Raw genomic sequence first — 16,265 nt, forward strand, 5'->3', positions numbered from 1 at the left:
CCCGCCGCGCTAGCCCTGCGGGAGTGAGAGCGGCGCTGCTCCTCCGGGCCGGCTGCCGGTGGATCTGCGCGCGCCGAGCCCGCGCCGGGCCGGCCTTCAGCCTGCGCCCTGCTCCCCGCCTGTCTCCGTGGACTCGCTGTGTCCACGAGGGCCCACCTCTAAAGTGTGGTCTCCAGGTGAGAACGTGAGACTGCCTCAGGCCCCGCGCGAACCCTGAGAGCGTCCATAGTGCAGCCCTCTCGGGGCGGCCGCTTGGGCTGGATCTGTCTGCGCCACCCCATTGCCACCCTCACCCTGGTACAAGCCGCTGTTTTCCTGTTCAATGTCCGATAAAGTAAGGAATTTTCTAGGGGGACATATTGTCGGAGAAATACGGTAGATGGTCTTTCGGCCCAACAATCTCAGTCACCTTGCAGAAAGTGTGCTGCGCTGCGGCCCAGGCCTTCCGGAAGGTCTGAGCTTTGCTGACCCCCCACTTCAGAGCACCAGCCGTCTGTATCTGGGGCACGTCCTAAAGACTACACGGTGCTTCCTCGCCTATAAAGACAGTTCACCCAGTTCTCATCCAAAGCAGTCCTAACACGCGTTTTGCCGGCTTAGAGGTTGGAAGAGGGACGCTGTGGCTTGTCCGGGGGAGACACGTGAACTGTGGGTGCCATAACCCGCCGCGCCCTTTTGCCCACATTCCAACTGGATCCCCAGCTAAGCATTTTACAGATGAAGAAGCCTGCTGAGAGAGGGCACATGCCTTCCCCAGTCACACCGCTGGAAGAAAGGAAAGGCGTGAGACAGGACCAGATCTGTCTGCTCCACAGAGCATCTTACAGACACCGTCGGGCAGGGCACATGGGCAGACAGCTCCTTCGAAGGTCCTGATTTCCTTTTCCCCGTGGCCCTGGGAGGTGAGGAGCATGTTTCCCTGCTTCTTTGGAGGACGCGGCTAGAGTGGGAATTTGTAGCCAGGGAGTCTGCGCTGGCTTGACCTAGGACCCGGAGACGCTCTTTTCAGGTTAGTGCCAGGGATGCAGCTCTTGTTGCGACCAGCAACCAAACCAAGACTTGGCCAGAGGACTTGGAGGGGACCTGTGTTGAGGATGAGGTTGTGATAAGCTTCCTAGTTTACAGAAGGTCATGGCCGCTTGCAGCATCATGGCAGGTCTGGCTTGTATGGGTAGAACAGGTGGGTTGTGTTGTCTTTTTAAGAGAGGAAACAGAAGTTGCAAAGTTCAATTACGTTTTGTCTCTGGGCAGGGCAGTATCCCGCATTACCGAAGCACTTCTCCATCTGTCCTGCCTGCCTCTGGGTCTTCGTTCCTCACATACTCTCAGGCCAATGTCTCCTGTTCCCTGGGGGAAAAATGCAGGAAAACGTCAGAAGCATCTTAGAAATTAAAATACATCCTTAGTGGCTTCAGCACACAGGAAGAGGGACCAGCTGCCCAGAAACTGAAAATTAGCAAAGAAGATCCTGTTAAAACCTGAGTCAGATCATGTCTCTCTTGGACCAGAAACTTCCAATGGCTCCCACTTCATTCAGAGTAAGTAAACCCCAAGTTTTCATGGTCATCTTTAGCCCCCTACTGGATCTGGCCTCCATTCCATCTCTGACCATCTCTTCTTCTCCCCACTTGCTCACATTACTCCAAATACAATGGCCTCTTTGTGCTCTTTCAAACATGTGAGGTCTCACCTCAGGACCTTTGCACATGCTCTTGCTTCACCTGGAGAAGCTCTTTCCCTAGAATTCACGTGGCTCCCTCACCTCCTTCATGTTTTATTCAAGTATTAGCTTCTTAGGGAACCCTGAATCAGTCATTCAGTTTAAAGTGTTAATATACCTCCTGATATTTCCTAGTTCCCTATCCTATTTATCTTTTCTTCTTGGTATTGCTTATTATCTTCTGATTTACTGTATGTATTTTATTTTGTTTACCCTGTCTCCTCCAGTCACCAGAGCAGTGATTTCTGTCCTTTCTTATCTCTAGCACCAAGCACAGAGTAAGTGCCCAATCATTGAATTAATGAATTTCAGAAAGACTTGGAGCAGACAGGGTCAGTTTGAAAGAAATTAAAAAGGGTTGAGGAACATACTTCAAACAGGTAAAAAAAAGTTGGCCACTGAAGAAACTAGAAGAGCAATTTTACGGAAAGAGGCCTGAACATCTTCCAGAGAGTTTGTGTGACAGTCCTCGTTTCTGCTGTGCTTCCTGCCCGTTTTTCCTTTATACCCATTGGCCCGGCTAACACCACCTTTGGATAATGGCTTAAGGTGAACTGCATGGTGACGTAGTACCATGGCAACCTTACTCCTCATCCCAGCCTAAGTCAGGCCTGCTTGTCCTTCGCAGCACGCTGTCCGGTAAGTTTGTGTTGAATGAGTGCATGAATTAATGAATGAACCAATGAGGACACTAGCATCCTAATTACTGGGTGGGCTGCCTGAGCCACTGGATAGAGCATTTACCCCCGACCAGGGGGTGAAAAGTCTGCCAGTGCAGTGGGGAGATTCTCTTGTTTGGATTTCTGGCCAGGGAGCAGGGAACCACAGACAACACTCCAACCCTTAAGTTTTAAGGCAACAGGAACACTTAAACCTATTCTTTTATCTTCATAATGCCCTGAGCAATTGTTGGTACATCCCACTTTGTAGAATAAAGTGTGCGGCTAGGAGAGGCAGCACATCCCTCGCAGGAAGCACATGGAGTCCAGATGCTACGGTGAAGGTGTGGCCCCCACACACTTGCCTCTCAGAACTGCGAATGGTGTTGGGGCTCAAGTGATGGGCCTGAGCACCTAGCGGAGCCCACAGCAGGAGCCCAGAACACCCAGCCAGCGCTCCTCTGAATGCGGTGCTGCACCTTGCAGGGCTCGCCCTCAGGGTACACACAGGCTGTCAAGGATCCTGCCCTCACTGCTCCCCATTACCTAGGAGTGCTTAGTTGTGAGGCTCTGATGTTTCTTGCAGCATAGACTGCACCCCTGAGCTTGGGGCATGGAGCTTGGCCGCATCCTAGCCCCGGGCCCTGGAATCTCCCGTGTGTGCCTCGTAGACACTGCAAAGTGAAAGGGTCCAACCTGAACCCTTCAAGCTGCCCCTCAGCCCTAGTGTGTGAGCCTGCTGGAGCTGCCAGAACAAACTCCATGGACAGATGTGTCTTTCACAGTTCTGGAGGTACAAGGCTGAGATCAAGGTGCCGCAGGTCAGGTTTTACTTAGGGCCTCTCCTTTTGGTCCATAGATGCTGACTTCTCCCAGAATCCTCATGGGGAGCCCCTGTGTATCTGTCTCCTCGTTTCCTCTTCTTACAGTGACACCCATCATACTGGATTAGGAACCACCCCAAGCACTTCACCGTAAATTACCTCTTTAAAGTCCCTCTCTCCAAATAAAGCTGCCTTTGGAGGCCCTGGGCATTAGGACTTCAACCTATGAAGTTTGGGGGACATACGTCAATCTGCAACCCCTGAGCACCTCAGGTCAGCAGCACGCCGGTGCCTGCTCCCCCAGAGCCACGTCCAGTGATTTCAGCGCATTGATCTCGGGGCCTGTCCGCTGGTGGCGGCCCCCGCTGCCCACGCCACCAGCTCTTCCGCATCCATCCTCACACAGCAGGGTGTGCATTGCCCCCCAGAGGGATCGTTCTGGCCAAGACCCTCCATGGCTCCCACAACCCAGCTCACCCTGGCGTTCAAACCTCTGCCTGACATGACCCCTGCTGTGTCCGCTTGCACCCACTTGGCCCATCCCAAGGAGGACCCTTTGCCTTGGGTTTCCCCGAGCAACAGGACTACCTGGATTTAAACCCAGATCCTAGTACTTCTTGTCTGCGCAACACCTAGCGGGTCATGACCCTTCTGTTCCACCGTCTGTCTGTGAAACTGGGACAACCTGTGTGGTGCCCTGGCCATGGGGTGTCTGTGAGAAGTGTTGCTGGCTGAGGGCCTCCAGCAGCCACACCTCCAGATCCAGTGTAGCTTCCCCAAGAGGTTATGCTTCTCCTGGGTTCCCCAGCTGAGGACCAAGTGTAGCCGAGTCTGCCCAACTGTTGCTGCCCCACACCGGGCTCCTACATGGGCAGTCTGGGCTCTGGGGCGCTGCACTCAGTGCGTCTTCCCTCCTCTGTGCTGGCTTCAGTGTGGTTTCAGGGAGTGTGGGGATTTAGCTCAGCGGCACAGCGCCTGCCTGGCAAGCGCGTGGTCATGAGTTTGATTCCCGGTACCGGAAAAAAAAAAACAAAAAACAGTGTGGTTGCAGGGATAAACCTTCAAGGTCCCCATACACCTCCAAGGATGGGCAGACAGGGCCAGTACTGTCAGGACAGGGGAGCCACAGGGAGAAGGAATACAGATGCACACAGCTTCAGGGTACAGAACCGCCTCAGGAGCGGGCTGTCAGGAGAGGAAATCAAGAGTCCAACTTGTTTAAGCGAACAATTTTTTTTTTTTTTTTTTGGTAGTGCTGGGGATTGAACCCAGGGCTTTATGCGTGCAAGGCAAGAGCTCTTCCACTGAGCCACATCCCCACCCCCTTAGCCAACAATATTTTGAGTATTTATTACAAAAGACATCCACAGAACAAGAAAGTCTGAAAGCAAGGACCGTGACCATCCTGTTTGTCACAATATCCTCCTGCCATCTGAAAATCTGTCATTAATGCCCCTGCCTTATAATGGTTTGACTTACCTTTTCTTAAAACTTTGCTATGGTGCAGAAGTGATAGGCATTCAACAGAAACGGTACTTTGAATTTTGGTTTCTTCCCAGGCTAGAACTATGAGTCAGTTCTCGTGGAACTGGGCAGGAACAGGACAGTCATCCACGTGATCACAGTGGTGACAGTGGTTCGCCTCCAGCGCACTGTGTGGCTAAGCTTGGAGGTTCTGAGGGTTAGATGTATTAAATTCATTTTAAATTTGATGCTGTCACATAACCATGGCTCTTTATTGGGACGTAATCCCAGCATCCGTGAAGGAGGGTCTGCATATAATAAGTCAACAGACACCTTGCTTGGGGTCAGGGCTCTTTCTTAGTCATCTCAGCATTCCCTGAAGCATTGCTAGAATTTTAGAGCAGTGCTGTCCAGCAGAACTTTCTGTGATGTGGAAATGTTCCATATCCACTGCCTTGGGGAAGGCCAGAAGGATTCAGGCTCCTGGGCTATTGTGTGAGGCAGGAAGCAGGCGACATACCGGAGGCCATGGAGGCAACCTCTGAACTTCCAGATTGTCTTGGAAAAGTTCGTATGGATCCCCAGCTAGTACAACAGGTAACTTTACTGAGCACTCATTGTATACCGGACACAAAGCTTATGGGTGATCACTGTGTGTTAAGCACTGTTTCAAGTACTTGACAAATTCCACTTCCATTAAATTACATCATTTCCCCATGGGGTAGGCGCTATTGTTGTGGCCATAGGCACAATGAATCTCTAGAACAGGAACCTACCACTATGAAAGAGGGGTCCTCAGAGAACAGGAGAGAAAGAATTCTTGACAATATGATACTTCATGGCATTCGTGCAAACACAACCAAAGGATGTATAGCGGAATGACATGCCCAAAGAAAAACAACAGGTGGAAATTATTTGAGAATTCCAGTCAAGGCTTCAATGTGCACTGAAGAGGAATTACATTCACATTCAGAAGTGAAGACAGATCCAAACCACCACCCTGGCCCCAGCCTGCCCTCCCCAGCTGAATCTGGCCGGCAGGCGCTGATGGGTGACTGGGAGTTAATGAGTCACTCCTGCCTGGTTAAAGTCCTTGACATTTAATACATGTTATTCAGGCCAACCTGAAGTTTGAAGTTCCATTCCCTTTCCCTGAGGTGCCTGTCCTTTGAGTCCAGCAGGTGGAGATCACTAGCAGCCCACAAGGAGCCAAAGGTGTAAGCACTGTCCACCACGGCCTGGGCAGCTTCGCTTAGCAGGAGGAGACTGGGAGAGTGAGCGGCACCCCCACCCAGCCTCACGCTAGCCGCTTGCCAGATCTGTGGGGGAATTCCCAGTCACTTCAGAGCACACGAGGAGAAACGCCAGCTCAAGCAGAATAAGGACAGACTATGTCAGTGGACATACTTGCACGGGGAATCTTCCTTCTACTGGGAAGATTTCAACCCACTAGTCAAAGATACACAGATTAAAACAAGATACCCTTTTCATCCAATTGGCAGGGATATTTTAGAGTTATGATACTGTTGGAAAGAAGTTAGGCTGGTACGTTTCCAGCAAGCAATCTTGTACTATATACATACCTCTGGAACCAGTAAGTCTATATCTAGGAAGGAAATTCAAATAAATGACCAGATTCATGCACAAACTTGTTCTTCCAGTGTTCGTGGAAGAGCGTTACTTTGAGAAAAATTGCAAACTAATTAATGTCTAATTAAAAAAAAAAAAACAAGCTGGTGTGGGGTGCATGCCTGTAATCCCAGCACTCTGGGAGGCTGAGGCAGGAGGATTTTAAATTCTAGTTCAGCCTGAGCAACTTAGCAACTTATTGAGACCCTGTCTCAAAATAACAAGTACTAAAAAGAACAGGGATGTATCCCTGGATTCAATCCCTAGTACTGAAAAAAAAAAAAAAAAGGAAGCAAGGAAGCTGATCATACTATGCCCCATCCATGTAGTGGACCCTAATTTGTCAATTTAAATCAGGTATTTTTTTTTTTTTTTTTTTGGTTTTTCTCCGGTACCGGGAACCGAACTCACGACCTTGCGCTTGCCAGGCAGGCGCTTTTGCCGCTGAGCTAAATCCCCAGCCCCTAAATCAGGTATTTTTAAAACTACTTGATAAAAGTTAAACTTTTAAAAGTAGGACACAAGACTATATAGGATTGTATAAAGAAAAATATACATTAATAGAAAAGATATATACAGAAATATTTACAGTGATTCTTTTTAAAATATTTATATTGAATACTGGGATATCTCATTTTAATTTTAGATATTTATCTTTTCCAGACTTTCTACAGTGAACATGTATTACTTTTATGGCCAGAAATAAAACATGGGTTTGTTGCATGTTTGTTTTAATTGTGCCATTTAGTATGTTATTTTGAAATAACGTCTTTATAAGTACAAAAATAATGTCATTGCCTAAAATGTCAGAAATTAGACAATTATAAAAAGAAAATCATTGATAATCGTATCATTGTTAACACTTTCTTGCTATATTACAAAAATAAGCATATTATATATAAAGTATAATCAAAGATACGGAGAATGTTTAACAATTTTAAAATTTATTAGAGTAAAGGGCACATAACCATTAATCCCCCTGAAAATACCCCTGTCACTTGGAATACACCTATCCCATCATTCTTTCCCCTTTCCGCTGCAGTTTTGGAAGTCCTCTTTTTGTGTCTTTACAAAGCGTGATCAAAACTACAGCGAATGCTGCTGCTGAGCGCCATCCAATGGAAAGGCAGGCTCTTAACAGCATCACGTACTATGTCCTCATCCACTTTATTCACTGGTTCTGACACTGATTTCTGGCTGTTCCCCAAAGTCAAAATGACCATGATATGTGAACATGTTGAATTGACTGAGGACATAGGAGCAGCCATCACAGCACAACTGAAGTCCTTCACAAAAAAGGGCCTTCAGAACTGCATCAGAAAGTGGTAAAAGTGATAGGATAAGTATACTCAAAGCAAGGCAGAATACTCTGAGGCAATTTAATGGCAATGTGTCTTTCACTGTAATAAATTGTTTAAAAGATTTAGGTTTTTAATTTGCGGTGATGGAGGTGGAACTCAGGGCTCTGCACATTCTAAGTGTGCTTTCTGTCACTGAGCTGCATCCGGAACCTCTGTCCTACTATTTCATAAAGAGAGATTTGAAAAGCAGAATTTGTGAGCCAAAGGGTATTTTTAGAATTGGTATTTGGGACCAAGTTGCCCTCCAGAAAGTACATTAATGTAGATCCCTGCCATCCATGGATCCCAGGGCTCATTTTCCATATCTCTATCAGCACTGGGATAATAAATACAATCAAAGTAAATACATAATCTATAAAAAGTGACACACTTTTGATCAATGTTTGCCAATGTGATACGTTAAAAAAAAAGAGAAGTCATTGTTTTAACTTGCATCACTTTGATGATCAGTGAGGTTCAAGAGTGTTTCACTTGTTTATTTGCATTTGACAGGCAGTTTGAGTTTCTTCTGGGCGGTGCCTGTATCTGCCCTCCACTTGCTGTGGGGTGTGAATCTTCCTCCTACTACGGGGTACGAACCGCTTACACGGAATGACACACCTGGGTATTGTCGCTGTGACTCCCAGTGTTTTTGGAGTTGCCTGATTAGCTTATACCTCCGTGACAAAATACACAGTAGTTATGGATTCTGCTTTTGGTGTTCTGTTTTAGAAAAGCCCTTTCATTCAAGGTTATGTGTGCATTTGGACACATTTCCTCCCACATCACATAGTCACACACATTGTTTACGTCCTGAGACTGTTGTGGTTTAATGTTTTCTTCAGCCTGTTTAATAGAGTGGGAATTTAATCAGGCATACGCGGTTCCAACCCATGTCTAAGTCAAGAGCAGGCAGAGCCTGGTTGCCAGCCCTCCCCTCTTGGCACCTGGCCTAGAATGTGTGGGACCTTTGTACTGTCTCCGCCTTCAGAAAGGGAAGAGTCCTCTGCCACCCCGAGGCTGAGCCTCATGCACAATCTTTGCCAGAATTATTTGCTCATTACCAGAGAACCCAAAGTACACACCAGGCCAGAAGGTTCACTGGGTAGACAAGCCATTATGAGCCAAGGATCTCCGTGCTTCTCCAGCTACCTGGGTCACATCTCTTCCCACAATCAGAAGTGATTTATTATTAATTCTGTCAAAGTGCACCGGATCGATCGCAGGGCACATCGCTTCGCCCAGTCCCCACAGTAAACATTGTTACCTGAGCTCTCGGACAAGGAGCTGTGAGGGGGCGAAGAGGACTACTGCAGTGATGCCTTCTGCATGCTGCAGAGAATGGGCCGAGGCGCATTCTACCTTATGAACGGTCTTGTCACCTGGGAAACTGTAGGTGTCCAGTTGAAGGAGCTGTGTTGGGCCCTGCAAAATGTCAGTGCTGACTGTGGAGCCAAGGCCAAGCACCCCAGAGGTGAGGATCAGAAAAGTCTCTGCAGGTGTGGTCCCCAAGGGAACCTGGGCTGTCCCTCCTTGCTCATGTATCACTGAGTCCCCCAAACCACCCACAGTTCCCAAGTGTGCACCGTCTTGGGGATTCTATTCCCTGAAATTGCCCTGCTCCTGGCTACCAACGCAGTTCATCTACTCATTCATTCAACAGGGATTTATTGAGCACCTATGGCATGCCTGGTACTGTTCTGGGCTTACACAGTGGTGAGGGCCTACCTTCCTGGAGCTCATATCTCAATGGGCATCAGCATGGGGCCAAGTGAATGGACATGGTAAGTCATGATTATGATAAGTTCTTGGACGGGACAGAGTTCTCCACCAGCTCCTTAGGGAGGGCCCATGAAGCCCGGGATAGACAGAGAGCTGGGAGCAAAGCAGCAGCTTTGTCCCCATGGACATCCTAACAAAACCAGCAAGATGGCAGAGGGAGGTTCTCTCAGAGGAGGTTACATTGGAGCTGAGAAGGAGACATCTCAGGAAGAGCAGAGTAAAGGGCAAGCCAGGCAGATGCGACAGCAGGTGCAAAGGCCCCGAGGTTAGGAAGAGCCTGCATGTGTGAGGATCTGGCAGGAAGCGGAGACAGAGAGCCAGGAAGACAAAGATGGGGGCTCGGGTAAGGGGAAGCCACCCTCACCACATCCTTTACTAAGACAGCCATTGGCTCAACCAACATGTATCTTATGGAAATAAAACTTTACAAATCATCAATTCCTGGCTCCCTGCAATGAGCATTGATGTTTTCTCTTCTGTTCTTCTTCGCTCCAGTTCCACTAAATTCACCTCCTGACTCACTAAGGGGCTGCAGGTGGCACTAAGGGACTGAAGGTCCTAGTAAAGATGTGTGTTGGTGCTCTCAGAGCAACGGGAATCCACTAACTTGTTTAAATGAGGGAGATAATCGACTAGATTTGTGTTTTTAAAAAGATTCCTTTGCTATCCTGCAGAGGGCTGCCAGGCACGCCCATGCTCAGAGCAGCATCACTCCTGACAGCCAAGCATGGAAGCAACCCAGGCGTCCGCACATGGGGGATGGATAAGCGAAATGAAGCCTGTGCCCGCAAAGGGATATCATTCAGCCTTCAAAGGGAAAGGGATTCTGGCACATGCTAGTGCATAGGGGACACTATGCTAAGAGAAAGCAGCTAATGACGAAGTGACAAACACTGCACGATTCTGTGTCTGTGAGGTGCCTGGGGCAGTCAGTTTCATAGGCAGACAATAGAATGACGGTTGCGAGGGGCTGGGGAGAGTGGGGAGTTAGTGTTCTAAGGGGACGAGATTCAATTTTTAAGATGGAAAAGTTGGGAAAGTGGGTGTCAGTGGTGGCTGAACAGATACACTTTAAAAGACTGTCAGTATTGTAGCTTATGTGCATTTTGCCCCGACTAAAAATAGAACCTTGCTAGGATGTATCTATTAGTGTCCCCAAAGGAAAGACAGTCCACTTAAATGGGGTGACCCTACATGAATTGAGCAACAGGGATCTGGAGAGAGTGGGCGGGTTGGAGACCCGGGAGCAGTGATGCTCCTCCGCAGAGGCCTGGAGCAGCTGGGGAACTCAATGGAAATGTGGCTAGGCCGGAAGGAGAAGGGGGACACGCCCTGATATAGTTCTGATTTTTTTTTTTTCTTGTACTGGGGATTGAACTCAGGGCCCATTGAGCCATATCCCCAGCCCTTTTTTATTTTTTAGACAGGAGCTTGCTACATTGTCCAGGCTAGGACTGAATTTGAAATCCTTCTGCCTCAGCCTCCCAGAGTGCTGGCCGTGGTATATAGAGCAGCAATAGACTTTTAGAGCTTTTCATGTAACAAACAGCCTGCTGTGGCAAAGGGGCCGCAGGTTTGCCACCACCGGTGTAGCTCTTAAATGTTCCCCAAAGGGGGACAAACGTATTACAGGATTAATCCTCAGGGTAGTGCTGTTGGGAGTGGTGGAACCTTTGAGAGGCGGGGCCTAGTGGGAGGTCTTTAGGTCACTGGCGACATGTGGGAACCAGGTCCCCTCTTCTCTTCCCTTTTTCTTTCCAGGCAGGAAGGCGAGTGACTTTGTACCAACACATGCTCCCACCACAATGTGCTGCCTCACCACAGGCCCCAAAGTAACGGGTCCAACTACTCATAGGCTGGGACCTCCAAAACTGTGAGCCAGAATAAACCTTTCTCTTATAAGTTGATGTCCTCAGGTGCTTGTTACGGTAGTAGAAACCTCACTACCAAGCACCCCGACCCCTCTGCACTACTTGGGTTTGATCAAACTAAGCCAAGGGTGCAAGCGCTGTTGTCTTGGATATCAGCCTTGGGACGTAGCCCATCCAAGCCAGGGCACCCTGGACGTATTGCCGGGTGGGTGTATTTTAGGTTAAGGAAGTTAGTGCTGAAATCTCCTGAGATCAAGGGAAAAAAGTCATTGCAGCAGAGCCCAGCCTAGGGTGGCAAGTAGGATCCAGACCAGCAGGGAGGAGGGAGACGCCACACATCGCTCTCCATCCCGGCCTGCTGAGGGAAGGGCCAGCACGGCCTGGACCTGCACAGGACCTACTGCTCACGCATCAGGAGGCCAAGGCTGTTCCCAGCTGCCTGGAACCCCGTGTGTATCATGAAGTCCATTGGGTTGGTGCAGTCGGCGTAGTCAAAAACAGATATTGAAGTAAGAAATAAAATAGGAAAGGAAGAAAAGAATGCACAAAGTCCATTGCAGGTGGCAAGTGAATAGCATTACACTGAGTTCTTCTTCCAGGCTTGTGACTGACGATATGTTTCTGGCCTTGGGCTGCAGCTATAAGGTGTGGGAAGGTTTGGTGGGCAGGGGTCCCGGCTTCTCTTCTCCGTCTGCTCCTTGCATCCCATGGGGCCGCCTCCCCTTGCTGCCCCACTCCACCTGGTACCTGTACATAGGGGACACTATGCTAAGAGAAACGCTCCCTCCCTCTGCCTGCTCACCTCGCTTGGCCCCATGCATTGTTCTTTGGAGGGTTTCTGTCCTTATTTTACTGATAAAGACACAGGAGTTCAGGAGTGAAGAGCAACCTGCTCAAGGATGTTGTGATCAGGGTTTATGAGGGCATGGATTTAGTACAGGACACATAGTTTATAAGATTATTCTATAATATTTACCCACAGAGTCAAATGCAAAAGAGTGTGGGAGATCTGTCCACACACCAGAGACCCAAAGAATCCAGCTGGGGGCCTGGACCTCATGGCAATGTCCTCCACGAGTCCAGCCGGAGGCCTAGAGCCCACAGCAGTGTCTCACGCAAGTCTGTCTCACAGATCTGCACTGGGAAGGCCTAAAGGCCAGCGGTGGAAGCTAAAGTCTGTACCATCAGCGTGAAGGATCTGTGCCAGCAGGCTGAGGGATCTGCACTGGAGCCAGGAAGTGATGCTCAAGGTAAGGACCAGAGCTCCCCCGAAGAGAACCTCAGCCATCCTCAGCAACAGCAAGGACGCAAGCTCCTCCAATGATGAGAACAGCGGAGTTCATATCAGGAAAGCCAGCGTGACAAGCTTCTGCAGGAGAATCAATAGCACGTCTTCCCCTCCAGTTCTTCTTTTATGCTGTTCGCAACAGTCCCCAGGTGGGCCTTCCACCCCAGAACCACGCTGACTCAGTTCGGCTGGGTGTTACAAGGTGACCCTCAGTTAGTCCTCCACAAGGGACATCTAGCTAGACCTCGTGGTCAGGACTCCAGCCCACCACTCTGTCTCTGTGCCCAGGCCCTGAGCCCGGAGACTCCTTGGTGAGACAAAGACCAAGGATAAGGGGCCGTGGAAAGGGAGGGCTCCCGGGGGAGGTGTCCTTGAGAGGGAGGAACATCAGATCCCTGGAAGACATCCTCCACTGCCATGGGCCCTGAGCTGTGAGGGTCCAGCTTACGGGGAGGGAAGAGATGGCATCAAGATGGCAGGGTGTGGGATGTAATCACCGTGTGCAGGCTGTGCGGCAGGGTCTGGAGCGAGGACGGCCAACCGGAACAATGCAGTCCTTGTTCCAGACACTTGGATAAATAGACACGGAAGGGATGTAACTATAAAGTTGATGAAGTAAGTCGGGCAGAGGAGGAGACAGAACATGACAGGCTTTTACTGAAGGGGGCAATGATACTGAGGCTCAGAGGATGAGAGGGCCCAGCGAGGCTGAGGGTGATATAAGAGCATTCCTAGCCTAGAGCCTAGCATGTGCAAAGGTCCTGAGGCAAGACTGGTTGACAGAAGGCAGAGTGCCTGAAGCATGGCCAACCAAAGGTCAAGCACACATAGGGAAGGGGGCCCAGGAGGCGGGGAGAGAGGGCTCACTGTGGACAAGGCCCGGGGGTGGGTGGCTTGGGCAGGGCTCTGTGGTGCTACCATGGCCCCACTCGTGGCCCTGGCCCTACCACGGTCTCACCCCCTCCTGCCTGCCAGTGACAGTCCTCTCCTCTCCCGCCCGGGCTCAGGCCGCTGTCCTTCAAGACTGAGACCCGCTCCACAAGCTGGGAAGGCCTTTCCCTGGTGTGATCCTGGCTGGGGCCTTTTCCGTGCCTTTGGCCACCTCTGTAAGAGCAGGTGTTTCTCAGGCAGCACTGGGGATTTTGCCCCTATCAGAGAGACCAGCAACACTCAGGGACTTGGGAAGCGCGGGCCCGAAGTCCGACGTGGGCGGTGGCCTCTGGGCTGGGGTGGGCAGCCATCAGCCGGGAAGGCGGTCTGGAACGCAGGCCTCGCCTCTCGTGGAAGGTCTCTCAGAGGTGCGCCTGCCTCAGGCCCATGTGAAGGCACAGCTCAGCAAGACAGTCCCAAGCCTCCCCCCCACCGCCCCGGCCCGAGAGGCTCATCGGGGCCTGGGGAGCTGCACCTCAGGGGGCTTCCAGCTCCTCTGACATTCGCAGTTCAGCCACCGTTCACTCAGAGGCACAGCTGTGCATAACGACATCTGCCCCAGGAAGCTGATGTGTTACAGGGGAAGACAGGAAACACTGACTTGGACAGCCGGTGACAGGGAATGTCCAGAGGGAGAGGAATGTGAGCAGGGTGATGGCACTTGGAGGCGCAGGCCCAGGTGAGGGCTGCAGCCTGGGACAGGAGCAGGGAGCAGGCGTCATCCACAAGGTGACAGAAGTCTTGAAGGTTGTGTAAGGGAAGAGGGAGCAGGTGGTGCAAAGGTCCTGAGGCAGCAGAAAGGAGAAGCTGTAGAGAAGCAGGGAGGAGGCCAGCGTGGCTGTGGCAGCACAGACAGGCAAGGGGGAGGACGTCAGAGAACTGACAGTGGACTTCCCAGGCGAGGAGGGAGCCGTTGGAGGGTTTAGAGGAGAGAGATGTTGTGATCCGACTTGTGTCTTTTTAATTTTTTTATTAGGTGAGTACATTCAACATGGGGGGTTGGTGCACACACGTGTTGCTTCTTAATCTCCCTTCCTCATTTCCCGCCCCAGTGGGTTCCCTCCCCATCTGCACAAGGTCTACCTCCCTGTTTCCTGTCTCCCATCTTTTACTTTGCTCTTTCAATCATTATGCTCGCCAGGCTCCCCCAGCTGGCTCACCACAAAACAGAACACACGGATGAGCCGGGGCGGCAGAGAAGCCAGGAGGCCAGCTGGAGACAGCGTGAGCACCAGGGTTTGAATCTCTAGCAGGAGCCTTCGCAGGGCTCACTTCCGCCCAGGCCAGCCCTGTTCCAGGTGCTTCACCCACATCCACTCATTTAATTCTTGCACAGCCATACAGAGCCACTACTCTCCGTCTTGTTGTGCAGGTTCTGCTGCGGAGGCATAACTAAGTAATTGACCCCAGGACACACGGCTGAAAGGTGGAGAGCCAGAATCTGAACCCAGGTAGCCTGAAGCCAGAACTCTGGAAACCAGAAGCCTGGTTCCTGAAGGGCCACACGCCTCAGACAGAAAAGTCACAGTCCCTGCCAGGAGAGAGGGTGTCAGCACAGAAAACAGAACCCAGAGCTGCAGCCTGAGAGGGGTGAGCAGAGGGCGTGGGCCTGAGTGCTCGGCAGTCTGGGGTGCCTGTCGAGGGGCAGGGTGAGGTCAGAGGGGCGCGGGACCTCTCCAAATCTCCATTTTGTCTTACGGGAAAGGGGGACCGAGGGTGCTGCCTGGCAAGGTGCTGCCAGGCGGAAGCCCAAGCCAGAGCTTGCCTGACGGAGTGGGCAAGCTGCGCCGGAGACAGGAGTCACTGAGGCCGCGCTGGAGAGGCCTGTGCCCGGGACCTGCCAGGGCTGCCAGGCAGGAGTAGCCACTGAGGGGGACACCAGTGAAGGACATGGAGCTTTGTTAACAGCTCCTGGGGGACACTGGCCGCTTGGGAGGCAGAGCATTCAGGCCCCAAATGCACCGACCGTGCTGGGAGCTGGGCAGCTGTGTGGCCGTCACTTGTTTTGGCCTCTCTGAGCCTCAGTTTCCTTACCTGAAGATTGGAGAAGAAAAACGCTGGCTCCCTTAGGACCCCCACCCCACCCCAAGTCCAAGGGAGGCTGGCTTGGTGTGACTGCGGAGCCGTCTGCCTGCCCAGGGACCCATCACGCAGCTGGCTGTGGGAGTCTTTTGTCTTCCCTGATCATTTGTGTCACTCTGAGGATGGCCTTTTGTTTCGTTTTTAAGTGTAAATTTGAAGTGATTTCTATTTACTTCCAAGAAGCTCAATAAACTTCTTTCCTCTTAAGTTTCGGCAGCCTTGGGCATTTTGTAATAGTAATGAAAAACTGACTAATGCACCTCCTGCCACCATAATCAACCCGTGGCCTACCCTGTAGGCTCTCTTTCCATCTCTCCCCTCCCTTGTACCTCAATTTTGGTCCAAGGCACCTCCCTCTCATCCAGAGCACAGGGCAGTGGCTTCTATGTTGACCACTGACCCCTCCAGTCTAGGTAGAAGATGTAGCTTAGGTCAAGTCTTTTCTCTGCTTGAAACTCGCCAGTATCTTCTAACTGCACCTGGGACTCCTCAGCATGACCTTGAAGGCCGTATATCTCCAACCACTACTGTCAGCACACCCCCGCCTCACTTTTTGTTCCAGGCCTCCAGCCAGGACAGAGACACCGTGACCATGACTGTCATCCTTGTGGCTTCTTCCAGAGGCAGACCCTGGCTTCCATCCCCATGGCCTGGGCTAGCCCACGACTCACGCTGG

At 50.9% G+C, this 16,265-nt stretch overlaps 2 long non-coding RNA genes across 4 annotated transcripts; both read left to right on the top strand.

Annotated features, from left to right (window-relative positions):
- Nucleotides 1-6: 6 nt before the first annotated feature.
- On the top strand, nucleotides 7-4,913 carry LOC106148429. Of its 2 annotated transcripts, none has more exons than XR_001233856.1 (2): nucleotides 7-1,538; nucleotides 1,986-4,913. It is a non-coding gene; the product is annotated as an uncharacterized LOC106148429 (long non-coding RNA). The 2 variants fall into 2 exon arrangements; XR_001233857.1 differs by having other exon boundaries at nucleotides 2,101-4,913.
- Nucleotides 4,914-6,443: 1,530 nt separating this feature from the next.
- LOC106148430 lies at nucleotides 6,444-15,796 on the top strand. Of its 2 annotated transcripts, XR_001233859.1 has the most exons (6): nucleotides 6,444-6,653; nucleotides 6,770-9,110; nucleotides 9,300-9,420; nucleotides 11,180-11,291; nucleotides 12,422-12,539; nucleotides 14,880-15,796. It is a non-coding gene; the product is annotated as an uncharacterized LOC106148430 (long non-coding RNA). The 2 variants fall into 2 exon arrangements; XR_001233858.1 differs by having other exon boundaries at nucleotides 6,770-9,420.
- The last annotated feature ends 469 nt before the right edge of the window (nucleotides 15,797-16,265 follow it).

This window comes from Chinchilla lanigera, unplaced genomic scaffold (assembly GCF_000276665.1).
Source record: "Chinchilla lanigera isolate Chin_1 unplaced genomic scaffold, ChiLan1.0 scaffold00020, whole genome shotgun sequence".
NCBI lineage: Eukaryota > Metazoa > Chordata > Mammalia > Rodentia > Chinchillidae > Chinchilla > Chinchilla lanigera.